Genomic DNA, 7033 nt, shown 5'->3' on the forward strand with positions numbered 1-7033 from the left:
TCCTCTGGGCATGGATCCAGCAGAGCTCCAGCCGGTCCCTGAGGAGCCTCAGGCTGAATCACAACAGGTTTTAGATTAGTTTTAAATTAATTGGATTATTCCTTTTATATATTGTAAGACACCCCGATGGGAAAAATAATTCCAGCAAGAAACGATAAGCGCATAGTGCCATGGCACTAATTCAGACAGTCCGGGGAAGTGCCAGGGATGCAAGTCACACATTCAGATGAATTCAGTGTTTGTTCCCAACAAACACCCCTCCCAACTGACTCTCCTTTAAACTCCATCCCCAGGTGTGCCTTGTGAAGGGAATTGGAGCCTTCTCCTTCCTCGTAAGCTACCACAACCCACGTTGCTCTCTCCTGCGTTCTTCCCTGTGCGCCCTAGGATAAGAAGTGGGTGGGCCTTGGTCTTCATCTGAACCCCCTCTCCTTTGTTCTCCCTCTCCCCTGCTCTGCCCAGCCTCACTTTGCCCTTCCCCAGTTTCCTCCACAACCAACGGAGCTACTCTCCTGCTCTCTGTCAACTGTTCATCTTCATTCTCTGATGCAGACTCCGTTGGAGGCATGGCAGCCTGGGTTAGACTGGAGCACTGCACGCCAGGGAACATAAGTGTCACTAGCACTGGAGGCTTTACACATGCGCAGAGAGCTATTTTCACATACATTTGGCCCTGGTGGACACTGCGCATGTCTGCGTGCACAAAGCATGTGGGTGCCCATGAGGCACGCCCACATGGTACACCTGCACGGCATGGGAGAAACCAAAGGTAAGTTAGAACCCACCCGTGGTGTGAATCATAAGAGCCGGAGGTGGCGCCGTGGTTAGAGTGCAGCACTGCAGGCTACTTCAGCTAACTGCTAGCTGTAGTTCAGCAGTTTGAATCTCGCCACCGGCTCAAGGTTGACTCAGCCTTCCCTCCTTCTGAGGTGGGTCAAATGAGGACCCAGATTGTTGGGGGCAAAAGGCTGATTCCGTAAACTGCTTAGAAAGGCCTGTAAAAGCACTGTGAAGGGGTATATAAGTCTAAATGGTATTACTATTTAGAATGGCGATAGTAGTGCCTGCTAGAAAAGCTGCAGTTTCAAGCTTTAACCTCCAGAGGGCAGTATTCACACACTACAAATTCAATCCACAAAGCTATGGAGTAAATTTCAACAAGCTTCATGCTCCTTTGATGGTTGAGGATGATGGAACAACAAGTGGGGAGCACTAAAGAAAGCCGGAAGAAGACCAAGCTCCACGTTGCAGGAGAAATCCCAAGATGATCCAGATATGGAGAAGTTCCAGGAACCTCAACAACCTATGTTTTAATTCAGCCATATCTATATCAGGTGGGGGTTGCTACTTACTGCTGCTACCATTGCGCTATGCAGGCAGCTTTCCATCACCAACATGCATGTGCAGAAAGCGAAATCTTGTGATAGGACACTCACGTGCATGAGATTTGGGTGATTTCTTTTGCTTCTGCACATGCGCAGAAGCAAAAAAATGCCGAAATTTATTTTATTTATTTATTTTGTCCCAAAAACCCACAATAATACACAATGAAGGTTATAGAGGATACACTCAAAGTAAATATATCAAGGAAAGAACAGAAGAGAAAATATAGGAATGCGCGTTCTCGATTAGCGCGAAACGCTGCAACGCGGTTTTTCAAAAAATATTAATTAAAAAATAAGTCCGCGTTTTTTTTCCTACACCACGGTTTTTCCCGCCCGATGACATCATACTGATTGCTGATTGGCCAAAATCAGCAAAAGGAGGGAGGGTTGCCATTGCCATTGCCGCCAGCGCTGCCCCAAGAAAGCCGGTGAGAGGAAGGAAGGAGGGAAGGAGGGAGGGAGAGAAGGGAAGGAGGGAAGGAGGGAGGGTTGCCATTGCCATTGCCGCCAGCGCTGCCCTGTGGGTAGCGGCGAGGAGCCCGGAAAAATCACCATTGCATTGCCAGCCTCCGAACTTGCGTCGCTCCACCTTCTGCGCATGTGCGGCCATGGAACAAAGGGCGCGCATGCGCAGATGGTGTTTTTACTTCCGCATCCAGTATAACGCGGAAATCGGTTAGCGCGGGAGGTCTTGGAACGTAACCCCCGCGCTAACCGAGGGATCACTGTATTTTCAATGAGGGAATTGAAGAAACGTTAGGGGGATAGAAGAGAAGATATAGGAGATACAGGAGAGACAGTAGGACGGGACCGAAGGCACGCTAGTGCGCTTATCTCGCGCGCATTCCCTTATGCAATTTTGCTTGTGCATATGCACCAAAATCTCGCTTGGATGCGCGCGCATGCCGCCAACCCAAAGCTGCACATACATCTCCCATTTTACTACCTTGTGCGCTGTGTGGCCCTTAGTAAGAACCCAATACTGACCTATATCCATTCTGTGCAAGAGAACAAAATATATTCTTTCTGGAATTAGAAGCAATTCATCTTTTTTTAAAAAATTGTTTTCGGTTTTAGAGCAACCTCTCCTTTTTGGAAGCAAGTATCTTGCAAAACTCCATCTTTCCCTCTGTCCCCCCAAAAGAAACATGTTGGAAAATGTTCTGTCTGGGTGCCCCCAGACTTCAACACCAACTGGAAAAAGCAGCCAGACACGCTGGTAAAAGAAAAAGCACTTTATAGTTTGAAAAATAAACACAGAGAAAAACCTGTTCTTCCCAACAGGCAGGCTATGAGACTTCACAGCAGAGTCCTGATGGCCAGACAATACAGCAGACTTCTTGCTGGCACACCCACCACTGTAGAGAATAAGACCCACACCTTTTCCCCCCAAGGTTTCAGTATTCAAAGTCACAAACCAGAATTCCAAGACGCCAAAGATCACAGCCAGGTCCCAGGACTCCCAAAGATAATACTCCACAAGCCAGGAAGGGTGGGTCTGCCTTTTCAGCCTTTCCAGAGAGCACCACACCCAAACCCAGCTGTTGCCTCTTTAGTGCTGAAAGTACCGGGCTAATTGTCCCCTTCGTTGTGTTGCTCTTCTCTGCCGGAGATCGATTATTGCTTGTGCATTTTCATCTAAGGAATCCAGGCTGCTTGCTGGGGAGAGCTCCCTCTCGGGGGACTCTGGCTGTCCTCCCTCTCCCTCAGCCTGAGATTCCTCCTCCCTGTCTGCCTGAACCTCCTGTTCCTCATCCTCCCCCTATGAGCAGGAAGCCGGCAGAGGATCAGCCGTTCCCTGAGGGGCCTCAGACGGAATCACAACAGAAAACTGGCGGGAAACTTCACTTTTTTCAATATATTTTTTTTTAATTTGAAATATTTTTCCATACATCAATGCAAAAAAATCTAGTTTTCCTTATAGTCCTTGATATACAACAGTTCATTTAGTGACTGTTTGAAGTTTCAAAAGTGACTTTGAACCATTCTTCAAACTTGCAACCGTTGTAGCCGCACCCCTTCCGTGGTCACATGATCAAAATCCCGACATTTATGTCTTTATGATGGTCCCAGGGTCATGTGATCTCCTTTGGTGACCTTCCGACAGGCAGTCAGTGGCGAAGCCAGATTCACTTAACAACCTTCTTACTAACTTAACAGCTGCAGTGATTCAGCTAACGACAAAGAAAGAAAGATTGTAAAATGGGGCAAAACTCAGTTGTCTTACTTAGCAATGGAATTTTGGGGCTCAACTGTGGTCGTAAGTCGAGGAGTTGCTTGTATCCCAGTTCTGCTATGATGGCTGGGAATAATAGGGGCCGTATGTAGTTCCAAATACAGTGCCACCTCTACCTACTAATGCCTCGACTTACAAACTTTTCTAGACAAGAACCAGGTGTTCAATATTTTTTTTGCCTCTTCTCAAGAACCATTTTTCACTTACAAACCTGAGCCTCCAAAACTGTAACCGGAAAAGGCAGGGAGAAGCCTCCGTGGGGCCTCTCTAGGAATATCCTGAAAGGAAACAGGGCCAGAAAAGGCAGGGAGAAGCCTCTGTGGGGCCTCTCTAGGAATATCCTGGGAGAAAACAGGGCCAGAAAAGGCAGGGAGAAGCCTCCGTGGGGCCTCTCTAGGAATATCCTGAAAGGAAACAGGGCCAGAAAAGGCAGGGAGAAGCCTCTGTGGGGCCTCTCTAGGAATATCCTGGGAGAAAACAGCCGGAAAAGGCAGGGAGAAGCCTCTGTGGGGCCTCTCTAGGAATATCCTGAAAGGAAACAGGGCCAGAAAAGGCAGGGAGAAGCCTCTGTGGGGCCTCTCTAGGAATATCCTGGGAGAAAACAGGGCCAGAAAAGGCAGGGAGAAGCCTCCGTGGGGCCTCTCTAGGAATATCCTGAAAGGAAACAGGGCCAGAAAAGGCAGGGAGAAGCCTCTGTGGGGCCTCTCTAGGAATCTCCTGGGAGAAAACAGCCGGAAAAGGCAGGGAGAAGCCTCCATGGGGACTCTCTAGGAATCTCCTGGGAGGAAACAGGGCCTCCACCCCCCCTGTGATTTCCCCAATCGCATGCCTTATTTGCTTTTGCATTGATTCCTATGGGAAAAATTGCTTCTTCTTGCAAACCTTTCTACTTAAGAACCTGGTCACAGAATTAATTAAGTTTGTAAGTAGAGGTACCACTGTACCTTTACAAAAACCTGAGCTGACTCTGCACTAGGTATAATCTTTGTTTTCCTCAAATGCTTGGACTTTCCTCCCAATTTTTTTTTTTTTTATTTTTAGAGCGTTGCTAGGGCTAAAGGTTCCGTTATCACCATTTTTTACCCTTTGTCCCTTGATTGCGTCCCTGACGTGATTGTTGTTCAGGGCCCCATTTATTTGCCTGGGTATTTATGCACCCCAATCCTTACAGGCAGGAGCGGAATCCCATTTTCGCTGCTACTGGTGCACTGCACGAGCAGCTTCAGATGTCCTGTGTGATTTATAGTGATTTTGTGTATGATTTTACTTTATAATCTGAATAGTTAGTTGGGGGAAAGATCAGAAGCAACGGGAGAAAATATTATTTGACTGAAAGAGTAGTAGAGGCTTGGAACAAACTTCCAGCAGACGTGGTTGGTAAATCCACTGTAAATGAATTGAAACATGCCTGGGGTAAACATAGATCCATCCTAAGATAAAAGGCTTCAAGAGTTGTAAACCTAATCCTGCGTAGCTTCTGCTCTGGCAATCTCACACTACTTACCAGAGCTTACAAAACTTTTGCCAGACCCATCCTCGAATACAGCTCATCTGTTTGGAACCCATATCGCATCTCAGACATTAACACCCTTGAAAATGTCCAAAGATACTTCACCAGAAGAGCCCTTCACTCCTCCACTCGAAATAGAATACCCTACGAGACTAGACTTTCAATCCTGGGCCTAGAAAGTTTAGAACTAAGACGCCTTAAACAAGATCTAAGTATTGCCCACAAGATCATATGCTGCAACGTCCTGCCTGTCGGCGACTACTTCAGCTTCAACCACAACAACACAAGAGCACACAACAGATTTAAACTTAATATTAACCGCTCCAAACTTGACTGTAAAAAATATGACTTCAGTAACCGAGTTGTCGAAGCGTGGAACTCATTACCGGACTCCATAGTGTCATCCCCAAACCCCCAACACTTTACCCTTAGATTATCTACGGTTGACCTATCCAGATTCCTAAGAGGTCAGTAAGGGGCGAGTACAAGTGCACTAGAGTGCCTTCCGTCCCCTGTCCTATTGCTCTCCTATATCTCCTATACCTTTCCTCTATTCCTATATCTCTTCTTCTATTCTTTCATTGATATATTCTATTCCTATATCTTCTTTTCTATTATTTCTTAGATATATTTTACTATGAGTATCTCCTCTATAACCTTCATCATGTATTTTACTATGTGTATACAGATATATACCCACTAAAACCCTCATTGCGTATTGGACAAAATAAATAAATAAATAAAATAAATACAGGAAATGGTATAAGGGCAGACGAGATGGACCATGAGGTCTTTTTCTGCCGTCAATCTTCTATGTTTCTATGAATCATATTTCCACTTCCACCTTGTTCCGTTTTCTGTGATGTTTGTCAGAATGTCGCAAAAGCGGAACCCATGAACCCGTCATAAATATGAACCAATGGCCAAACAGGCGAATTTTCATCACATGACCAGGGGGACGTTGCAGGAGTCGATAAGTGTGGGGGGAAAAGGTCGTAAGTAACTTTTTCTGGCGCCGTCGTAACTTCAAACCGTCACTCAACGAACAGCTGTAAGTCCGGGGCTACCTGTGCTTAAAAATCTTTTTTTAGATGTAGAAGGGGGTGAAAGATCCAGTAGCCCATCCTGTCCCGCCCCTCCTTCCCACCGTAGACCGAAGTTTCCCAAGGGAAGCAATAACAGACAGGTAAAACGCAAGGGAATTGGACAGGATAAGACATGTTTTGATTGGCAGCCCAGCCAGGCGCACGTGTGAGAAACCGCTTTTTCCCACAGGCCAGACAGGGAGGTTGTGCTGTGTTTGTGCAACTTGCCAAGGGTGGTCTGGTCTCCCTAGGCCAAAGCCGGGATGACGTTTTCCCACCACTTTTATCCTTATCATGGGCCTGGAGGTTCCACTGGTGATCGCTCTGCAGAAGCTAAGCGGAAGGAGAGAAGAACTAAGGTATCTGCTACAACATCCTACCAGTCAATGACTGCTTCAGCTTGAAACGCAACAATGCGGGAGGCACACAACAGATACAAACTTAATGCAAACCTCTCAGAACTGGGGAATGGAAAGATTTATATTCTTTGCAGTCCTCTGGTTGTTATAGCTATGTATGCTGAGAGCTTATGCACCGAAGACATATTCCTTGTATGTCCAATCACATTTGGCCAATAAAGAATTCTATTCTGTTCTGCTCTGTTTTGTTCTAAGTTCTTCTCTTCTCTTCTTCCCACTCCACTCCTCTGCATTCTATATTCTATTCTATTCTATTCTATGCTATTCTATACCATGCCATTCCACTCTTCTCTTCTCTTCCAATCTCTTCTCTTCCTCTCCATTCCATTCCAATTTCTATTCTTCCCTTCCCTTCCCTCCCCTCCCCTTCCACTCCATATTCTATTCTATTCTATTCT

General features: G+C 46.2%; 1 long non-coding RNA gene across 3 annotated transcripts in view; it reads right to left on the reverse strand.

Moving 5' to 3' along the window:
* Positions 1-3298: 3298 nt before the first annotated feature.
* Positions 3299-7033, reverse strand: part of LOC139174418 (uncharacterized) — a 13472-nt gene continuing 9737 nt past the window's right edge. For all 3 annotated transcript variants that reach the window (XR_011560353.1, XR_011560354.1, XR_011560352.1), the window contains exon 3: positions 3299-3559. This is a non-coding gene — a long non-coding RNA (uncharacterized lncRNA). The remainder of the gene's footprint in view (positions 3560-7033) is intronic.

This window comes from Erythrolamprus reginae, chromosome 11, assembly GCF_031021105.1.
Source record: "Erythrolamprus reginae isolate rEryReg1 chromosome 11, rEryReg1.hap1, whole genome shotgun sequence".
NCBI lineage: Eukaryota > Metazoa > Chordata > Lepidosauria > Squamata > Dipsadidae > Erythrolamprus > Erythrolamprus reginae.